Here is a 23,578-nt window from a genome sequence, read left to right as displayed (position 1 = left end):
TTGTCTAATTCAAAATGATCAAAACCAGTCCATTTCAGCTCACTAATACCTAGGATATCACTCTTTATGTGTTCTTTTTAATTTTTGACAACTTCCAATTTTCTTAGATGCATACTTCTTACATTCCATGTTCCAGTTATTAATGAAAGTGTTCAGCTGTTTCTTCCCATTTCGAGTCATGCCCTATCAGCAAATAAAGGTCCTGAAAGCTTTACTATATCGATGTCATTAAGGTCGACTCTACTTTGAGAAGGCAGCACTTCCCCAGTTATATTTTGAGTGCCTTCTGACCTGAGGGGCTCATCTTCTGGCCCTATATCAGTGCTTCAGGGCTATTCATAAAGTTTTCCAGAATATGTCAGGCAATGTTTCACTGCTATTCATAAGGTTTCCACTGGCCAATTCTTTGAGAAGTGAATGGCCACTTCCTTCTTCTGAGTCTGTCTTAGTCTGGAAGCTCCACTGAAACCTGTCCACCATGGGTGACCCTGCTGGTATTTGAAATACTGGTGGCATAGCTTCCAGCCTCACAGCAACAGGCAAGCCACCACAGTACCACAAACTGACAGATGGGTGGTGGGTACTCCCCCTGAAGGAAACAGAATACAGTTTCAATGCAATTGAAATACTAGGAGTTTTGTGTGATTATGAGTTTCACGGGCTACAGCAGAGTTCCCCCATCTGAAAGTAAATCTGAAACTATACATGCCTGAGGTTAGACTAAATGAAATAGATAAATACTAGCACATTCAGGAAAATACACAAGAGCAGGTTGCTGTGAGGAATAATGGTTACTAATAATACCTCCGTTCAAAGCACCTCTCAACTGCACTGACTTAGCATATTTTTAAATTAACTTTTTGTTGTGATTTGGGTGAAAGTTTACAGAGAAAATTCCATACACATACACATTTTGTTTCATGACATTGATTGCAGTTCCCACAATGTAACAGCTCTCTTCCCGCTTCCTTCCCGTAGTTACCTTTCCTTTGCATCCTTCTTCCCTATGCATTCTTGCCCTCTGAGGTTTCTCCCTGAGCAAATACTGCCCTTCTGATCTTTCATGGTTGAGTATTCTAAGGAATGTAGCTCCCCTGGAGTAATTGCTCACCTTGTAGTCCTGTCTACATTTTGACTGAAGGTTAAGCCATAGGAGTGAGTTCAATTCTAGGCTTGAAGAGGCCATAGTCTTGGGGTTTCACCAGTCTCTATCAGACCAGAAAGCCTGGTCTTTTTTTTTTTTTTTTTTTTTTTATGATTTTGCATTTTGTTCCACATTTTTCTCCCATTCTATCCAGGATCTTCGATTTTGATCCCTTTCCGAGTGGTTGGAAGTGGTAGCTGGGTACCATCTAGTTCTGGTGTCAGGGTCATGGAAACTGGGGTTCACATGATCCATTAGTGCTTTGGACTAATTGTTTCCATGTGTCTTTGATTTTCTTCACTCTTCTTTGCTCCTGATGGGGACAGATCAATAGTTGTTTTATATGGCCACTTGCAAGCTTTTAAGACCCCAGACACTACTCACCAAAGTAAAACATAGAACACTGTCTCTGTGGACCATGTTATGCCAATTGACTTTGATATCCCCTGAGACCAGAGTCCTGAGCACTTGGGCCCAGCTACTTACTTCCTCAAGGTGTTTGCTGTGGCTAAGAAGTTATTATAAATGTGCTCCCTGTTCTCTGTATTATATTATAGCACAAACAAATATGTATATATATGCATATATATAATAAAACATACAAATATGTATATACCATAGTGCCTAAGGCACTTGACTGCTTACCAGGAAGCTGGAGGTTCAAACCCACCAGCTACTCCTTGGAAGGAAGGTTGGGCAATCTACTACCATAGTGATACTACCTTGGAAACCCAAGGAGGAGTCACTATGAGTCAGGTTCAACTCGACGGCACATAACAACAAACTTTTATATGGTCATAAACATATTCCTGTTCACCTGCTCATACCTGATCATTTTGCCTGTCTACCTGCGTATCCACCATAGATTAGTGTTTGTTATTACTGACAATGCAGTTTTGTGTATGTAATAGCATTTATCTTTGTTATCTGTACCTCTTGGTACCTTACCTTTCCATGTCTTCCTTTTCCTTAGGGATTTTGTTCTGATCACCTACTTTTGATATATTGCTCTTCCCTTCACCCAAATCAATACGTGTTTCTTACCTAGCTAGCAATTTTCCCACCTCTCCCCTCCCATCCCTGGTAATCAACAAAGAATGTTTCCTTCCATGTGTAAACTTTTCCTTGACTTTTAATAATAGTGGATTCATACAATATTTGTTCTTCTCTGCTTGATTTACTTCACTCAGCAAAATGTCCTCCAAGTTCATGTATGTTATGAGGTGTTTCACAGATTTTTCATGTTGCAAAGTATTCCATTGTGTGTGTGTAGTATAGTTTTGTTTATCCATTCATCTGTTGATGGGCATGTAGTTTCTCTCCATCTCTTTGCTATTGTGAATAGTGCTATGAAGAACATGAGTGTGCATATATCTGTTTGTATCACGGCTCTTATCTGTAGGATATATATCTGTAGGGAGCTCTGGTAGCGTAGTTCCTAAGGCCCTTGACTGCTAACCAGAAGCCTGGTGGTTCAAGCCCACCAGCCACTCCTCGGAAGGAAGGTCAGGCAATCTACTTCTGTAGTGATACTGCCTCAGAAACCCAAGGAGGGGTCGCTATGAGTCAAGTCTGACTCGATGACACATAACAACAACAACAACAACATATATCTGTAGGATATATCCCTAATAGTGGGATTCTTGGATCATATAATATTTCTGTTTCCAGTTTCTTAAGGAAGTGCAATACCATTGTCCACAGTGGTTGTACCATTTTACAGTCCGTCCCATCAGCAGTGTATGAGGGTTCTAATCTCTCTATGCCCTCGCTAACATTTTTTGTTTTCTGAGTTTTTTTTTTTTTAACTTCACCTGGTCTCTTTGTCACAACTTCCTTGTATGCTTTGCACAGATATTCCTCAGGGCTCAGCTTCAGTGTTCCTTATCTCCTCCTTATCTGAACAGTCATATGTCCATAATTTTCCTGCTTTATCAACACTTCATAGATTCACTGGGTGGGGCAAATGGTTAAGCACTATACTACTAGCAGAAAGGATGGCAGTTCAAACCCACCCAGAGGCACCTCAGAAGACAGGCCTGGTAATCTGCTTCCAAAAGGTCAGGTCTACTCTGAACACGTGGGGCCATCGTGAGTCAGAATCAACTTGGCAGCAACCACCACCACCATCAACATCTCCAACTCTGATTTCTCCTCCCTAGACGTCAGATTGATTCCAGTGGGCATCTCCACTTGAACGTAACACTGGCACAGCAGATGCAAAAGTCCTCAGTCAGAGCTCCTTGTTCACCCCCACCTCCTAGATCTGGCTACTCTTCTCTTTTCATACCTCAGGGAATGGCTCCACTATCCCAGTTCCACCATCCTGCACTCTGGGGCCATTCTTAAGTCCCCAACCCCTCTCAAAGGCTCAATCAGTCCCTGGGATGTGTTGATTCTACTCCATTAACTGATCTCACATCTATCTCCTTCTCGCTTTCCACTATGGGGACTTTTTGCCAGAATCTCAGTATCTCTAGAGAGATTATAGAACAGCTTATTGTCTTCCTGCTTCCCACTGCCATGATGATTTTTCTATCAGTTATATCACTGCCTGGTGTAAGCTCCTCCACTAACTCCCTAAAGTGTTTAGGCTGAAGTGAAATCTTCTTAGCATGGCATGAGAATCCCTTCATCTTTTGCCTCTTGCTTACATGTTTGGCAAAACCAAGTTACTTTGGAGTCCTGAAAAGTCAGTGCTCTTTGTTCTCTGGAATTTTATATGCTCTAGCCTCTGGTAGCATACTGCCTAAGGCATTTGACTATTAACCAGAAGGCTGGAGGTTCAAACCCACCAGCCACTGGGAAGGAAGATTGGGCAATCTACTTCCATAGTGCTACTGCCTCGGAAACCCAAGGAGGGGTTGCTATGAGTCAGATCCAACTCGACAGCAGTGAGTTTTTTGGTAGCCTCCTTCAGAGTCACTGAATAGCGTAAATGGTTAACAAGTTCAGTTAACCAAAAAGTTGGAGCTTTGAGTCCACCCAGAGGTGCATCAAAAGAAAGGCCTGGTGACCTGCTTCCCAAAAGCACAGCTCTACTCAGTCACAGCATGACTCAGTTGGGTCACTGTGAATCAGGGTGTACTTGGTGGTGGCTGGTTTTACCTGCTTTCACTCATAGGTATCACCACTTCCAAGAAGTTGCTGTCATTTTGCCACTACTGTGTCTATCTGTCTCACTGAGGGTTTCCCTCATTTTCACAGACCCTCTACTTTACCAAACATAATATCTTTTTCTAGCAATTGATTTTTCCTGATGATGTGTCCCAAGTAAAGTGAGCTGAAGTCTCACCATCCTTGTTTTTAAGGTGCATTCTGACTGTCATTTTTCTAAGACTGATTTGTTTATTCTTCTGGCCCACAACCCACCTGTCAGTCTGTCATACTGTGGTGGCTAGCATATTGCTATGATGCTATAAATTGCCACCAATATTTCAAATACCAGCAAGGTCACCCATGGTTTAAACCAGGTTCCAGCAGAGCTTCCAGACTAAGACAGACTAAGAGGAAAGGCTTGTCAATCTGCTTCTGAAAATCAGACAATGACAACCTAAGCTTACTCAGCTCTTGTTGTTAGGTGCCATTGAGTCTGTTCCAACTCATGGTGACCCTATTACAGAATGAAATCCTGCCTAGTCCTGCACTATCCTCACAATTGTTGCTATCTTTGAGCCCACTTTTGCAGCCACTGTGTCAGTCAATCTCATTGAGGTCTTCCTTTTTTTTTTTTTTTCCTGACCCTTTACTTATTCAATTGATGGTTAGAAATACAGAGCTGAAGCTCTGAGGAGAGTTCCCAGGTTCAAGATGAAGATGAAGCCTCATATGCACATGGGTGGGGATTGAAGGAGGAGCATGTGCTCAGGAGATAGCCCAGACTGAGAAAGGAGTTAAAGGCAGAAATCTAGGGAATGGTGAAACCAAAGCAGTGGCTAAAGAAAAGGTTCCAGAGAAAGACTGAGCAAGACATGCTAGAGAGCCAAGACAAGAAACACAGCAGGAGACATTAAAGAGCAGCTGAGGCCACTTGTTGCTTAGCAATGGCATGAACAAGCGTTGCCTGAATAACACACTGTACCAGAGCAGTGGTGCCCAATTTCACATTTTATGAAATTCTTCCTTGTCTGCAGCCCATTTTGTTCAGAGACCAGCCTTAGTTCATCCAGGCTGCAGATTTGTACTAATTTGCATAGATAGTTTCTATCCCACAAGCAAAGCAGAACTATGAAATGATAGAAGCAATGCTTCCATCTTCCATTTCAGGAAACAGGCTGTAGGTAATCTAGTTTTCTAACAAACGCTCGCTGTTTGTTAAATCCAGAGCTAACACACCTGCAGGGAGTCAGTCTTTGGCAGGGCGATTACACCAGTGTTGGGGAAGAGGCATGCAACTCGGTAGTTTGTCTCTTTGGTGGTTTGGGAATTCAGAACAAACTCCTCAGTGTGATACATTTGAACCAACACCTAATCCAGCAAGCATGAAATAATTATCTGTAGCTCATGCTGGTGCGTAAAAAATCAGTGAGTATTTTCCCACCCATAATTAATAATTATCCTGTTGAGGCCCTAATAGAAGGCAGTACAATCCTCGCCACCACAGTGCATCTACCCAGAGTGTTAAGATTTTAAGAAATCCTGATTCATGTTGGAACAGGCAGAGTGAGCTTCTGTGTAATTTTGACTTTCATTTACTCATCAGGCATGAATTGAACTCCCACTCCATTGTGTCCTGGGCACACAATGGCGCTTAAGACACATAACCCAATGTCTTGACTCCTAACTTAAAGGCTGGCAGTCCAAATCCGTCCAGTGGCACCATGGAAGAAAGGCCTACTGATATGCTTCCATAACAATGACAGCCAAGAAAAACCTACGGAGCTCAGTTCTGCTCTGTCATGCACAGGGTCACCATGAGTTGGAATCATATAAATGGCCATGGGTTTGGTTTTTGGTAACCTTGGGAAAAGTGAAGGAAGACCTGGTAAGAAGCCCTAAGAGCACATGCTAATAATATAGTCCACAAAGACAATGTTCTACATCCTATTTTGGTGAGTAATGACTGGAGTTTTTAAAAGCTTGCCAGTGGCCATCTAAGTTACAACAATTGGTCTCTTTACATGGGAGCAAAGAAAAGTGAAGAAAACCAAAGACTCACAGAAACAAAGAGTCCAAAGGACTACTGGACCACATGAACCATAGCCTCCACTAACCTGAGACCAGAACTAGATAGTGTCTGGCTACTACCACGGACTGCTCTGACTGGGATCCTAACAGAAGGTACTAGCCAGAGTGGGAGAGAAAGGTAGACTAAAATTTAAATTCATAAGAAAAAGACCAGATTTAGTAGTCTGATAGAGACTGATGGAACCCCGAAGACTGTGGTCCTTAGACACCCTTCTAACTTAGAACTGAAGTCATTCTCAGAGATAACCTTTCAATCACATAAAAGACAGGCCTATAAAGTGAACAATAACACCCAGGAGGAACATGTTTCTCTGAACAATCAACCATATGAGACCAAAAGGGTGACATTTGCCCAAAAGCAAAGTTAAGAAGACAGAAAGGGGTAGGAAAGGAGGACAAATGGGGATTTGTCCAATGTCATGTCCAATTGTGGGGATTGCCACCAATGTCAGGGTACAATCTGTATATGAATTGCTTAATGGGAAACCAATTTTGCTCTGTAAACTTTCACCTAAACCACAATTAAAAAAAACAAAAACCTCCATGTTAAAAGTCTGCTTGGCAACCAAGGAAGAGGAAGAGGGAGAGGGTCACAAGATGGGAAGATGGAAGGGGAGAGTTATAAGAGGGGTCATGTTAAAACTGTAAAGTTCTCCCTAAGTGCAAAGGAGAGAGTTTAAGTGGAGAGGGATGTGGTTTAATGTTTGAAGAAGTTTGTAATTGCTTCTCAGAGGAGAAGGACTGTGGAGTGAAGACATCATTAGTCATATTGTTGTGTTCTTAGGTGCTGTCAGATTGGTTCTGACTCACAGTGGCCCTATGTACAACAGAACAAAATACTGCTGGGTCCTGCACCATCCTCACAATTGTCTCTGTGCTTGAGTTCATTGGTGTAGCCACTGTGTCAATCTGGCTTGTTGAAGGTCTTCTTCTTTTTTTGCTAACCATTTACTAAGCATCACATCCTTCTCCAGGGACCAGTCCCTCCTTATAGCTTGTCCCAAGTACATGAGATGAAGTCTTGCCAGCCTGGCTTCTAAGGAGTTTTCTGGCTGTACTTCTTCCAAGACAGATTTACTCATCCTTCTGGTACTCCATGGTATAGTCAGTATTCTTCGCCAACACCATAATCCAGATACATCAATTCTCCTTCAGTCACCAATTGCAGAGGGGCAGAGGTGCGGAGTGCTGACCAAGGAGACAGCAGGGGTGGGCCATCCACTCTGTGGGATCAAGAAAAAGGAGGAAGAGGAAGAAGAAAAAAATAAAGGGGGAGGAAAGAAGGAAGATATAAGAAAAAAAAGAAAAAGGAAAGCAGTTCAGCACTAGCAATGGGGGAGTTTACCCAGCTGCTGGGCAGATGGGGTGGGGGTACACCTCTGGTCACTGGGAGGTTATACAGGGTGGAAAAGGATCGTACCTCTCTGGTTGTCGATCACTGATGTGGATGCCTGCGTGGTCCTGGATGAACAGAGCTGATTATCTTGTTCCTGCCCCAATCAGAATGATGCTTGCAATAATTCAAAATGGCCACACTGTGCAATTCATCACTCTGTGTGCTTCCTTGTTCCCTGTCTTCATTCAGTCCCTTCCTCTAATCAGTATTTGATCTACTTCTTTATCCTTTTCTGTGAAGCTCTGGGTTCCAGGATTGTCATCCATTTCACTTAGCTTCTCAAGTCTTTCTTACAGAGGAGCTGGATAGTATATCTGCCTAGTCTGCCATGTTGGCCATTATTCAGGCTGTAATCTTTGATATTCATCAGTAACTGCTTCAAGTCCTCTTCACTTTCAATAAGCAAAGTTGTGTCATCTGTCTATCACAGGTTTTTAATGAGTCTTCCTCCAATTTTGATCCATGTTCTTCTTCGTATAATCCAGTTCTTGGATTATTTTCTCAGCATGCAGATTGAATAAGTGTGGTGAAAGGACACAACTCTGATGCACACCTTTCCTGATTGAACCACTGCTGTATTACCTCATTCTATTACCTCTTGGCGTTTATACAGATTTCACATGAGCACAATTAAGTGTTCTGGAATTCCCATTCTTTGCAATGTTATCCATAATTTGTTAGGATCTGTGCAGTTGAATGCTTTTGCATAGTCAATAAAATAAAGGTAAATCTTTCTGGTATTCTCTGTTTTCAGCCAACACCCATCTGACATTAGTAATGATATCCCTCATTCCACATCCTCTTCTGAATCCGACTTACATTTCTGACAGTTCTCTGTTGATGTACTACTACAACCATTTTAACATTATCTTGAAGAAAATTTTACTTGTGCAAGATATTAATGATATTATTCAATAATTTCCACATTCTATTGGATCACTTTTCTTTGGAATGTGCACAAATATGGATCACTTCCATTTAGTTGGCCTAGGAGCTGTCTTCCAAATTTCTTGGCATGGATAAATTAGCACTTGCAGCATTGCATTCATTTCTTGAACTATCCCAATTGGTATTCTGTTAATTCCTGGAGCCTTATTTTTTTTGCCAATGCTTTCAATGCAGCTTGGACTACTTCCTTTAATACCATATTTTTTGATCATTTGCTATGTCCTGAAATGTTTCAACCTCGACCAATTCTTTTTGGTACGGTAAATCTGTGTACTTCTTCTATCTTCTTTTGATGGTTCCTGCATTGTTCAATATTTTGCACATAGAATCCTTCATTATTACAACTCAAGGCTTGAATTTTTCTTCAGTTCTTTCAGCTTGAGAAATGCTGAGTGCAATCTTCCCTTTTGGCTTCAAACTCCAGGTCTTTACACATTTTATTGTAATGCTGTAGTTTGTCTTTTTCAGCCACCTTTTGAAATCTTCTGTCCAGTTCTTTTACATTAACATCATAGGGATTAGGATTTACAACATGTAGGATAATTATATCAACTCACAAAATGAAAGATAATTACATAATACTGAGAATCATAGCCCAGCCAAATTGACACTTATTTTGGGGGGACATAATTCACTCCATAACAGCCACGGACTGCTGTAACAACAAACAAGTCTCCCTTGGAAGTACAGCCAGAATGCTCCTTAGAAGCTAGGATAGTGAGACCTTGTGTCACATATTTTGAACAGATTATCAAGAGCTACCAATCCCTGGAGAAAGACTTCATGCTTGGTAAGTTAGAGGAGCAGCAAAAAAGAGGAAGATCTTCAGTAAAGTGGACTGACAGAGTGGCTGCAACAATGGGCACAAAAATAGCAATGACTGTGAGGATGGCACAGGACCAAGCAGATTTTCTTCTGTTGTATATTTGGTCACTATGTGTAAGATTCAACAACACAGTGAATCTCAACACCAGGGCCTCCCAAACTTTCATTCTCACACAAATCAGCTTGAGATGCTGTTAAATATGTAGGTTCTGAGACAATTGGTCTGGGGTGGGGCTTGAGAGTCTGTATTTCTAACACACTCCCAGGTGATGCTGAGGTTGCTTGTCCAGGGTCTACTTCTGCTCATAGTGGCAGTCACTTGGTGCTCGCTGAATGAATGGATAAAGTTTACATGGACTGGAAGGAGCCCTGGTATAATGTAGTCAGCTGGACCTCACAGACAGCCAGCCCTTGCCATGCTGGGATAACAGGACCCTCTGCTTTTACAAAGTGGGAATGATGATGTCTATCTTGGAGGCTGGAGTAAAGATGGGAGATAATGCGTTGCAGCACCTGGCATATGAATTAGCATTGAAAGTTGGGTAGCTATTTGCATTATCATCATCACAGCTCCTTGCTTGGAACTTTGGCCTGCCTGCATCTCCTTAATCTCCCAATTGGGCTTGCACGCTGACCTCTCCTGTTGCCATCTGGTCATTCATCTACCCTGGGTGGTTTCATTCACTTCTTGCCAAGCACTGCTTACCAACACTCCAGCCATGGTCCCACCTCCATCCTTCAGATCCTCCAACTTTTCTGCTTTTCTTCCAGAAGACCCAGATAGTTTGGCAATTCCCTGTTGCTTCAAGTCCCCTTTCCTTCTTCCTCTGCCTCCTCATCTTCCAAGCTGGGGTGTTATTTGTGAGGCAGTATTTTGAGTGGCTCAGTGGTAGAATTCTTACCTTCCATGAGGGAGATCCAGATTTGATTCCTGGCTGGTGCATCTCATACGCAGTCACCATCCGTCCGTGGAGGCTTGCATGTTACTGTGATGCTAACAGAGAAGCTTCCAGACTAAGGCAGACTAGGAGGAAAGGACTGGAGATCAACTTCTGAAAATTAGCCAATGAAGACCCTATGGGTCACAATGGTCCAATCTGCAACTACTCTTGGGGATCATGCAGGGTCAGGCAGTGTTTTGCTCTTCTATGAATGGGTTCACTATGGGTAAATGAGACAGGGGCCCACTTCAGGGCAGCTAACAACAACAATGCTGAGGGTCAACATGCAAGTCTTGAATGAAAACAAGGCAGCAGCAAGCCCCCTACAGTCTCATTCCCCCTCCTACTGACCAAGAGTGCTACTGGAGGCTCTGGTTGCCTTAGGTATTTTCAGGGACCACGATCTTCTATGTAGAATCTAATCATTCGACTAGGTTTTTTTTTTTATTACTATTTTATTGTGATTTGGGTGAAAATTTACAGAGGAAATCCACTTTCCATACAGCAGTTCACATACACTTTATCTCATGACATTGACTACAGTTTACCCTAATCATTCAGCTAGTTTTAAGATCCTTCATCATATTCACCATATGTCAGAGCCCAGAGTTATAGGGAAAAAGTAGATCTTGTTTCTGGTTCTGTTGAGAAACATGATTCTGTGAGTCACACTCTTTGTTCATCTGAAACACAATAAACCAATCAACCCGCTGCCATCAAGTGAGTCCACAGCAACCCTAGAGGGCAGAGTAGAGCTGACACATTAGGGTTTCCAAGGCTGTCAATCTTTACGAAAGCAGACTGCCTCATCTTTCTCTCACAGAGTGGCTGGGGGATTCAAAACACCAACCTTCTGGTTAGCAGGCAAGTGCTTTAACCACTGCGCCACCATGGCTCCATCATTGGAGACAAGTCAGCAGTAACTTGATTTGGTGCCCCTCACCTGCTCACAATTAACAAGTGCATGTGAAACTTTAGGTCCCTGCTGAAAATTTTGTTTCCCAGTAATCCCTTTAGCTGTCCCTTTTGCAAGAACAGTTTGGCCTTACAAAGAAAATTTCCTCTCAATATTTGGAAATATATGGAACCTAAGAAGTGGAGCTTAAGAAAGGTATTTAGGGTTTATAAAAACAGAAAGGTTCAACCAAATAGCTCAACAGATAAGCACTAGGCTGCTAACAAAAAGGATGGAGGTTCGAACCACTCAGAGGCACCTCGGAAGAAAGGCCTGGTGAACTACTTCTGAAATAATAACCACTGAAATCCTATGGATGTCACTTCTACTCTGGCACACAATGGGGCACATTTGGATTCCACATTTGGCATCAATCTCATGGCAACTGGAGGTGGCAGTATCTTGGACACTAAGCTCATAAGTGTAGCCATCCAGGAAGGGCATCCCCTAGATAGCAGTGCTAACAGGGTACCCCATTTTCCTCTCTATCTCAGCATCCTTGGGTTGCTACAAAGCATTTCTCTATGTGTTATTATCTTTTTGTGGAGAGAGACTTGCCACTCATTCAGTAAACAGTTATCTTTAAAATGGGAATGGAGATGTGAAGGCTGAGGCAAGAACATAAAAACTTGAAAGGAAAATCATTTTTGAAGATTTTTTTACTTTACTCTCTAACTTTATAGAGAACTAGGGGAATGTTTGTTCCTGAAGTTTTACTTTTGTAAAAAGACCCGAAGTGGTAATGTTCCCAGTAAATAGAGTTGGACATTATATGTCATGTTAATGTTCATAATATAACAGAGTAACTCTAAATCTATTTGGGGGGGGGCGTGGAAACTTGCTGTCATCGAGTAGATTCCAACTCTTGGGAACCCCATGTGTTACAGAGTAGGACTGTTCCATAGGATTCTCTTAGCAGTTATCTTTACAGAAGCAGATTGCCAGACCTTTCTTCCATGGCACCACGGGGTGGATTTGAACCCCAACCTTTAGGTTAATAAATGAACACAAACCATTTACACCACCTTGAACCTCTAAATCTTTAACCAAACCAAACTAAACCCATTGCCACCAAATTGATTCTGATTCATAGCGACCTTCTAAGACAGAGTAGAACTGTCCCATAGGGTTTCCAAGGCAAATCTTTATGGAAGCACACTGCCTCATCTTTCTCCCATGGAGTGACTAGTGGGTTCAAACCACTGACCTTTAGGTTAACAACCAAGTGTGATAGTTGAAGATGTGTCAACTTGGCTGGACTCCAGTTGTGAGTGGTGGTTCCCATGATGGATCACACGACTGGGTTCTGAGCGGCCGGTCTGCCCGGGGGGAGTTTCCCCGGGGGTGTGGCCTGCCTGCAGTGCTATCCCAGGGACAGGCTGGAAGAACGGCATTCCAGACTATATACTTCCTTGAGTGAGCGGCTCGCCGCTCGCCCTGGAGGTTTCAGATTCATCCTTTGTTGGGAACAGCAACCAGCGTGCTGCGTGCCAGCTTGCTTCTCTCAGCTCTGTTGTGCTTACGGGAACCAGGCGGCTCCGGGCCTCATCTCCTCCAGAGACGAACTTTGTGGCTTGAACTCCTCTGCCGTGCATGCGAAAGCCAGGCGGCTCCGGGCCCCATCCCCCTCCAGAGACAAACTTTTCAGCTTGAACTTGTCAGCTTCTACACGCCTGTGAGCCATTTACCTAAGATAAATCTCTCCCTCTCTCTCTTTCTCTCTCTATAAATATATATATACACTTTGCTGGTTTTTGTGTTTCTCTAGAGAACCCAATCCAACACACCAAGTGTTTCAATCATTACTCCACCAGTGTTGTTGTTGTTATGTGCTGTCAATTCAGACCTGACTAATAGCGACCCCTCCTTGGGTTTCCGAGGAAGTACCACTACAGAAGTTGTTTGCCCCATCTTCCTTCCGAGGAGTGTGTGGTGGGTTTGAACCACCAGCCTTCTGGTTAGCAGTCAAGCACCTTAGGTACTACACTATACCACCAGAGTTCCTTCTAAATCCGTAAAGGCCCTAAAAATGTATGTGAAATATTGCAACTTCCTTAATGCCTATTTTAAAGAGCTCTGGTGGTGCAGTAGTTAAGCATTTGACTGCTAACCAAAGGTCAGCCATTTTAATCCACCGGCTGCTCTGTGGGAGAAAGATGAGGCAATCTGCTACCATAAAGATTTACAGCCTTGGAAACCCTATGGGGCAGTTCAACTGTATCCTAAAGAATTGCTATGAGTCAGAATTGACTCAATGGCAGTGGGTTGGTTTTTTTAAAAAATTCCTATCCCTTGTATACATAGCTCTGACTCCAAATATGTTAGTGGATTCTTTTTGTTCCCTGTCCTCCTCCTCCTTGTAACTTTGTTACTGCTGGTTGCTGACAAGTTGACCTGTCTCATGGTGACTTCATGTGTGAAAAGTAGAACTGTTCCATAGAGTTTTCAAGGTTGTGACCTTTCAGAAGCAGATAGCCAGGTCTGTCTTCCAAGGCTCCTCTGGGTGTGTTTGAACCACTAACCTTTTGGCTAGTAGTCAAGGTGTTCAAAAACTCATTTCTCTTCAGAGGAATGGTTCTGAGGGCAATATAGGTCAAGGGTGTTCTGTCACCAAATTGCACTTGTGTGTTAGGCTGGGTTCTCTAGAGAAGCAAAACCAGTAAAGCTTATAGATAGATAGAGAGAGAGAAATTTATTTAAGGAAAATGGCTCACACACTTATAGAAGCTGACAAGTCCCAAGTTCCCAGATCAAACATCAAACTGGAACCTTTTCACAACTCACACAGCTGCAGGGACTGAGGAACTCAAGGTTGCTAGGCAGAATACAGGCTGTTGACTTCGGCGGATGAAGAATCCAAGATCACCAGGCAGAATGGTGGATTGTTCGCTCATGGACAGTTGTAGGCAACACAACGGGGTCCAGATCCACAGTAGTTGTCTCATTTTCCCAGGATGTCCATAAATATATTGGAGGCAGGCCACACCCCTAGGGAAACTCCCTTTCAATGGATTGGCTGCTCAAAGCATATACATCTGATCTTATCATGGAAGTAACCACATCACAACTGCTTAAACCACTCAGTATTGTGGGCCAGCCAAGTTGACACACAGCCCCAACTATCACAACTTATATTCTTTCTAACCATATAAGTACAAACTAAGTGAGGATATTGCCCCACCCACATCTCTTTTCTAAACTTTTTTTTTTTTTTAATTGTGATTTGGGTGAAAGTTTACGGAGCAAATTCATTTTCCATAAAGCAGCTCATACACATTTTGTTTCATGACATTGGTGGCAGTCCCCATAAAGTAACAGCTCTCTTCCCACTCCTTGTGATAAGCCCTGTATCTTTTCCTGTGCATTCCTGCCCCTGTGCATATTATATATATTAGATTAAACAGGGAGCAAAGTTATGATAACTTCTTAGCCACAACAAAAACCTTGAGGAAGTGAGCCACTGGATCTGCAGGCTCCAGATCATGGTCTTGGGGTAATCAAACTCAATTAGCATAACATAAAACCAAAAAAAAAAAAACCCAAAAAAACCAAACTCCTCACCTTGGGTTTCTGAGGAGGTATCTCTACAGAAGTAGATTGCCCATTCTTCTTTCCGAGGAGTAGAGTAGTGGCTGGTGGGTTTCAACCTCCAGCCTTCTGGTAAGCAAGTGCCTTAGGCACTACGCCACCAGAGTTCCATAAAAATACTGTTCTACACCCTACTTTGGTTAGCAGTGAGTGACTGGGGTCTTAAAAATTTGGGAGCAGCTAACTAAGAGGCAATTACTGGTCTCTCCTCATCTGGAGCAAGGAAGAGTGAAGAAAATCAGAAGACACACGGAAACAATTAGTCCAGTGGGACGTGGGAATCTTAGCCTGCACAACCCTGAGACCAGAAAAACCAGATGGTGTCCCACTATCAGTGCCAACCACTCAGAAAAGGATCAAAATTGGAGATCCTAGATAGAGTGGGGGGAGCTCTGGTAGCATAGTGGCTAAGGCACTTGACTGCTCACCAGAAGGCTGGCGGTTCAAACCCACCAGCCACTCCTCGGAAGGAAGGTTGGGCAATCCTACTTCCGTAGTGATACTGCCTCGGAAACCCAAGGAGGGGTCGCTATGAGTCGGGGCCGACTCGACGGCAAATAACAACAACAACAACAACAACAGATAGAGTGGGAGAAGGTTGTGGAACAAATCTCAAAATCAGGAAAAAGACAGGCTTACTGAGCTGATAGAGACTGATGAAACCCCTGAGACTATGGCCCCTAGTCACCCTTCAGGCCTGGAATTGAGCTCACTCTCATGGCTTAACCTTCAGCCAAACAATAGACAGGCCTATAAGGTGAACAATTACACCAGGGAGGTGCACTCCTGGAAACAATCAACCATAAAAGGTCAGAAGGTCAGCATTTACACAGGAAGAAAGAGCTCAGAAGGCAGGAATGCGTAGGCAAGAAGGACGGTGGGTAAAGGTAACCACAGGGAGGCAGTGGGAAGAGAGCTGTTACAGTGTAGAAATGACAATCCATGTCACAAAAAAAAATGTGTATGAAGTGTTGAATGGAAAATGAATTTGCTCTATAAACTTTCACCCAAATCACAATAAAAAGTTAAAATCAAAACAAAACAAAAAGAGCTATAGAGTCTGCCTTTAACATTTGGTCTTATTTGGATTTCATGTATGATCTCAGTTGATATTTTATAAAAATAAAATTATTGGTTCCAGGGTGAAGGTTGTTCAGGCAGATCGAAATCATACACCTCATTATTCCTTTCTGAATGCACCCCTAAAATCCCAGGACAGAAATGGTGAGAAAAGTAGAGGTGGCAACAACAGTTTGGGAGCTAGAAGCAGATGGACTCATATAGCACACTTGCCAGCCCGTGCCTAGCAAAGAGCACTGTGTGGTACGAGTCATTCTTATCCAGCCCTGACTTTGGCAGATGGCCATAATGCCAACATCCTGTTGCCAAACGGAACTCATGACTGAAGGAGCCGGAGATAAACAGGCAGGTAGCTAGTCAGGTGGCACGTGGCCACTGGTGGAATGCCACTTGAGAGAACTTCTGGGGCCTTTCATGGGTCTGGCATGAGTATTCCCACAGTGAGCAACTGAAATTTCTCAGTACTGAGAGTCCTTCCTGAAAGTGTCAGACAGCTCCTTTTTTTAAGAGCTGTTTGTACCCCCACTCAGAGGTTGTAATCTGCCTACAGAGATCAGTCAATTGATATTTTGTATGGCATGTCAGCATAAGTCTTTTTGTGAAAAATAACTATTCAGAGCATGGGTATAAAATGCTAAAGGAAGAAATAAAAAATCTCTCAAGGATCCTGCTACCCAGAGTCATTAGCCATTATCCTTTATTGTTTTGATTTGTGCCATATGTATACATTTTCTTTTTCTAAAATTAGTTCATGCTGTTAACAATGGTAGAAAGCCTACTATGTGCCAGGCTTTATTCTGCAGGGTTGTTGTTAGTAGCCTTTGAGTCAATCCCTGACTCATGGCAAACCCCATGCACAATTGAAAGAGATGGTGCCTGGCCCTTCACCATCTTCATGATTACTGGTGTGCCCAAGTCCATGGTTGTGGCCACTGTGTGTTTTGTGTTCTGTCAACCTAGGGGGCTCATCTTTCAGCAGTCTATCAGACAACATTCTGTTGTGATCCATAGGGCTTCCATGGGCTGATTTTCAGAAGTAGATTGCCAGGCCTTTCTTCCTAGTCTGTCTTAGTCTGGAAGCTCTGCTGAAATCACCCCCACGGGTGACCCTGCTAGTATGTGAACTACCAGTGGCATTGCTTCCAACATCACTGTACACAAGCTACCACAGTACGACACACTGATAGGTGGTGAATCTACCTACTGGGCATCTCAGGTGAAAGAACATTACCATCATAGAAAGTTCTATTAGGCAGTGCTGGTGTAGAGTATCCTGGAGGCCCAGAGGAGAGACAATCTCCTCCAGACTTGGAGGTGAGAAGAGCACAGGGAAGGGAATCTGAACAAAGAACATTTAGCTGTGACCCATAGAATGTGTTGTTTACCCTTACTATACTTTTGTGATGGGAGTTCTGGTAACATAGTGCCTACTAACCAGAAGGCTGGCGATTCAAACCCACCAGCCACTCCTTGGGAGGAAGGTTGGGCAATCTACTTCCGTAGAGATACAGCCTTGGAAATTACCTGGTCACCTGCTCCCATAAAGATTATAGCCTAGGAAGCTCTACGGGGCAGTCCTACTCTGTCAGATGGGGTTGCTATGAATCAGAAGCAACATGCTGTCAATGGGTTTTTTACACTCCTGTGAAATGTCTTCTATCCCTATCAAATGAGTTAGTAAAAGGAGACATTAAAAACTTGCCCAAAGTCACAAGAAAGATGTGAGAGGGTACATTTGCCCCCCGATCATCAGTCTGCAGTACTGTGCTACAGATACAGACTCTAACTGAAGTTAGACCTCTTTTGGAAGACATAGGTGGCAATGTCGCAAATATTTATTGCACACTTTGTGCTGTGTCTCAAAGAACCTGTGTAATACAGGCAGTTAGTTGACAAAGCCTGGGACCTCTCCTCATGTGGAGTTTGCCATTTAGTTGAGCAATGAAGATGCGTGTCTGTGGAATGTTGGCAGAACAAGTGAGTGGGTCTAAGTGGAATTCTAAGAGGTGGAGACAGCTTCCTGTTAAGGCTCCTTGGAAGTAGGAGGAGCTGGGGCGGGGCGTACCAATAGCTAACCCACTCACTGCTAATGGAAAGATTGATGGCTGGAGTCTACCCAGAAATGCTTCAGAAGAAAGACCTATGTATCTACTTCTGAAGAACCAGCCATTGAGAACCCTATGGAGCATAAACCAACTCTGACACTTCCCAGAAGTCCAGTTGACTCAATTGGGTTTTGTACAATGTATAGGATATGGACAGAAGCATTCCAGGCAGAAGAACAGAGGATAGGGATGGTCAAGGCCATTGCCAAGACAAAGAATCCAAAGAACAGTCTTAGGTGAGGAGTTCATTAACATAAGATGACTCAGTCCTTTCTGTGGGCATGGACTTTCAACTCAAATTCCTCTTAAACAGTATTTATGGGTGTGTCTTTAAACACATCCACCCCATCTAAAGAGATCTATTACAAAAGACCTCTTTAAAGTGTTAAGGAGCAAAGATGTCACAAACTAGGGTACACCTGACCTAAGCCATAGTAATTTCAATGGCCTCATATGCATGTGAAAGCTGGACAATGCATAAGGAAGACCGAAGAGTTGATGCTTTTGAGTTGTGGTGTTGGTGAAGAACAGTGACAGTACCATGGACTTCCAGAAGAACTAACAGATCCGTCCTGGAAGAAGTGCAGCCAGAATGCTCCCTGGAAGTGAGAATGGCCAGGCTTTGTCTCATCTACTTTGGTTGTGTTGTTGGAAAGGACCAGGCCCTGGAGAAGGATATCATGCTTGGTAAGGTAGAGGGTCAGCAAAAAAGGGGAGGCCCTTTACAAGATGGATTGACACAGTGGCTGCAGTGATGGGCTCAAGCATAGTAAGGATTGTGAGGATGGCCCAAGACTGGGCAGTGTTTCATTCTGTTGTACACAGGGTCGCTTTGAGTTGGAGCTGCCTCAGTGGCACCTAACAACAACAACCACTCCATCTGTCAGTGTGTCATACTGGGGTGGCTTTCATCTTGCTATGATGTTGCTATGTCATTGGTATTTCAAATACTAGCAGAGTCACTCATGGTAGACAGGTTTCAGCAGAGCTTCTAGACTAAGACGGATTAGGCAAAAAGGTCTTTTTTACTTCAGAAAATTAGCAGGGGAAGCCCTATGGATCACAACAGACTATGGTCTGATACGGTACCAGAAGATGAGTCCCCCAAGCGGGAAGGTGCTCAAAATACACAGTGGCCACCAAAACAGCCTTGAGCATGCCAATGATGGTGAAGGTAATACGGGGCCAGGCAATGTTTTGTTCTGTTGTATGTGGGGTTGCCGTGAGTCAGAGACGACTTCACAACACTAACAACAGTCATTTCCACTGATCTCAGGGAGTGTTGTCAAGATTACAGCAGAGTTTGTTTCTTTCCAGCAGGAACAATCTTCAGGAACCAACACGAGAGATTTCCAGAACTTGTTTCTAGGTTTTGGAGTGTGTCCCAGTCCTCCCCTTGTATCACACCACTCCTCCGACTCTCAAATTTATCCCAGCTCAGAGAGCCAGGGACACAATAATAGAGTGCAGCAGACATTTTCGGACTTTTACATCAATCCATTATTACATCCTTCTTGACAAAAGCCAAACTCACTGCCATTGAGTCAGTTCTGACCATAGTGACCCCTGCTGGGTTTCCAAGTCCATAAATTTTTACAGGAACAGACTGCCTCATCTTTCTTCCTCAGAGCAGCTGGTGGGTTCAAACACTGACCTTTTGGATAGTAGCCAAATGCCTTAACCACCACCCCACCAGAGCGCCTCATCTAGACTTGTATTTTATATTTAAATGTACATTTATGTTCACTGTTTACATGTTGTGTGTTCTACTCCTTTGTCCCAACATTATCTTGCATGCATTCTCAGCATATCAATATTGTTCAAATCATATACTCGGCCCTCATCCCTGGATTCCACATCTGTGGATTCAACCGAAAGCAGATCTAAAAACTGAGGGGGGAAAAAAAGCAGTTAAGTGGTCAAGCTATCCCTCAAAAGCAAACAGGGAGCATAAAGTGCTGTTTACATAGCCTTTACATAGTATTAGGTATTATAAATAATCTAGCGATGATCTAAAGTATAAGGGAGGATATGTATAGGTTACATACAAATACTAGACCATTTTATATGAGACACTTGAGCATCCTGGGATTTGGTATCCATGGGAGATGGGATGGGGCATGGCGATGTGGGGAAGCTGGCCTGGGATAGATCCTGGAACCAATCCCCCACGGATACTGAGGGACGACTGTACTTTTTAGTACAGTCAAATGTACTAATGTTGGCTGTTGGTTTATTTCCTGTCACTATCAAATATATAAATGCAACTTTTTTTTTTTTGAGTATTCTTTTCTCACAATATATTCCCCAAGGTGGAATGACTGAGCCATAGTTAATATACCAATATCCATCTTCTGTACCTGATTCCCTATAGACTGCTCAATCCCGGATTTTGAATACTTTACTTAGCTTTTGGTAGTTTAAGACACTGGAACAGGAGAGAATCTTAACTTGGTCAGCTTTGGACCTATGTCAGCTTTGCTACATCTGTGAATGTGGATAATCATAAAACTCCTTCCCCAGGATTGTCGACAGGATTGAATGAGATGGTGCAGGCAAAGCCCAGTGCAGTGCCTAGCCCACAGCACGGACTCAGCCAGTGTTTTACTCCCTCTTCCTTAAGAGGTATAGGAAAAATATCACTGACTAATAGCTTCATCTGACCCAAGCCGTGGTCTTTTCAATCGTCTCATACGTATGTGAAAGCTGGACAACAAAAAAGGAAAACTGAAAGAGAATTGATGCATTTGAATTGTGGTGTTTGGCAAAGAATATTGGATACACCATGGACTGCCAGAAGAACAAACAAATCTATCTTGGAAGATATCCAGCTGGAATGCTCCTTACAAGTGAGGATGGCCAGACTTTGTTTTCCTTACTTTGCACATATCATCAGGAAAGACCAATCCTAGGAAAAGACAGCATGCTTGAAGTAGAGGGTCAGTTAATCCATGAGATGGGTTGACATAGTAGCTGCAAGAATGGGCTCAAACATACCAAGGATTATGACCATGGCACAGGAGTGGGCAACGTTTTGTTCTGTTATTCCTAAAGTCACCATGAGTCAGAGCTGACATGACAGCACCTAACAACAGAGATACCTTAGTGTGACTTCATTTTGCATTTCTCCTGAGATGGGAGAAATTACTACTACTGAGTATTATTAGGAGCTCTGATGGCGTAGTGCCTAAGGTGTTTGACTGCTAACCAGAAGGCTTCCTTGGAAGGAAGGCTGGGCTATCTACTTCCATAGAGATACTGCCTTGGAAACCCAAGGAGGGTTGCTAGGAGTCGAAATCAACTTGACAGCAGTGAGTTTGGTTTGATTTTTGAGTATTATTACTCAGAAATAATAGAAATTATTACTACTGAGAAGAAATTATTACTACAGAGATGAAGCATTTATTTCAAGTGATGATTTTCTTACTCATGACATGTATGGGGTTTTTTTCAACTTTTTATTATGATTTGAGTGAAAGTGTATAGAGCAAATTGGTTTTCCATTCAATAGTTTGTACACGTTTTGTTTCATAACATGGATTGCAATCTCTTTCATGTAACAGCACTCCTCTCACCTCCTCCCTGTGGTTATCATTTCCCTCCATCTTTCCTAAGCATTTCTGCCTTCTGAGATTTATCCCTGGGCAAATGTTGGCCTTTTAAAGTTACTCCCCCTTCCTACTCTTCTACATCCCCTCTGTCCCACAGGGTGCTCTAATCTTGAACTAGACTTGCCCATTCTTTACTCACCGCCATCATCATCATCATCATCATCATCATCATCATCATCAACATCACAGCAACCAGACTTGAGGCACAGGACAACAGGGGGTAGCAGAGCCTCCTCCTTGCACTCTCAGAGCCCTAAGACCAGACTCTCTGAGTAAAAAAGAAAGCCTCCCATGGCTTATCAATGCGTTCTTGACAATGTCTCATCAGTAGAAGTGGTCTTTTCTTAATACTTATTACATAATACTGATTGGGCAAATACTATGAAGAATTTAGTGTGAAGCTAGAATTTGGCCTCTTTTTTCTTGACTCCAAGCCAAACAAAGTCAGCACTCTCATCTGCTATAGTCAATTATCAGATAACTCTATTATCACTTAGCCAAATTTTAAACATCTTTGAGAAACATTTTATTAAGTTTTTAGTGCCGTAATTAAAGAGTAGGCTGCAGTCTTTTGTTGGTTGGTGTTGTGTGCCGTCAAGTCAATTCCAATAGCAACCCTATGCGAGAGAGTAGAACTACCCCATAGAGATTTCTAGGCTGTCATCTTTACAGGAGCAGATCATCAGATCTTTCTCTTGTGGAGCCTCTTGGTGAATTTGAACCATCAACCTTTCAGTTAGCAGTTGAGCACTTAACCATTGCACCACCAGAGCACTTTCTTTTGTTGGTGGGACTCAGTATTTTATTTAATTAAGCTTCTCCTAGGTAGTTTATAGCCATGAATTCTAAAGTCTGTCTCCTTCTTGTCTTACATTGACTGATAAGTCAAGAAATATAGAGATCTGATGGACAAATATAGTATTAGTCTGTTATTGTAAAAAGCAAAGAAATGTTTATATATGGAAGAAATTTTCCTTGTTGGTTACCAGGGGTGGGAGGGGAAGGGAGGGAACACTGTTAGATAGGTAGAAACAAGTATTGATTTGGGTGAGGAAAAGGGCAATGTACCAAATGTGAGTGATCAACATGGTGGCATTGAGGAAAAGGAAGGCATAGAGAGATACATGGGAGGTAAACACCACAAAGATGAACCATTTTGCACATACAGTACTGCATTGTCAATGAAGGCAAACATGGATATAAGGGTGGATAGATGGGTGGACAGGCTGAACTATTAGGTATGTCTATGCAGGGTGGAGTGTGCCCAAGACCATGTATAGGGTTGGCAGACAATGTTTCCGTAAGTGTACGAGTGTGTTCTATAAGAATTCCCAGGTATATAGTAGAGCTGACAAGGGACTAGGTTATAGTCACTTTTGGCCACAGCCATCTACCCAGAGGGAGTGAGTAGTTGGACCTATGGGCTCAGGACCATAGTCGCAGGGGACATCAAGCTCAATTGGTATAACATACTACACAAAACATTGTTCTGCATCCTACTTTGGCGAGTAGAGACTGGAATCGTAAAAGCTTGCAAGCAGCCATGTAGATGCAATGATGGGTCTCTCCTCATCCAGAGCAAAGAAGAGTGAAGAAAACCAAAGACCCATGGAAACAATTAGTCCAAGTGACTGGTACACCATGCAATCTTCAGCCTATGTGACTATGAGACCAGAAGAAGTAGATGGTGCCTGGCTACCACTGTCAACCATTCTGAGGGGGATCTATATAGGAGATCCTGGATAGAGTAGGAGAACAATGTGGAACAAAACTCAAGATCATAAAAAAAAAAAAAAAA

This window comes from Orycteropus afer, unplaced genomic scaffold (genome assembly GCF_000298275.1).
Source record: "Orycteropus afer afer isolate SDZICR_OR568_19922 unplaced genomic scaffold, OryAfe1.0 scaffold00637, whole genome shotgun sequence".
NCBI classification, from domain to species: Eukaryota; Metazoa; Chordata; class Mammalia; order Tubulidentata; family Orycteropodidae; genus Orycteropus; species Orycteropus afer.
This window is presented reverse-complemented; position numbering follows the sequence as displayed.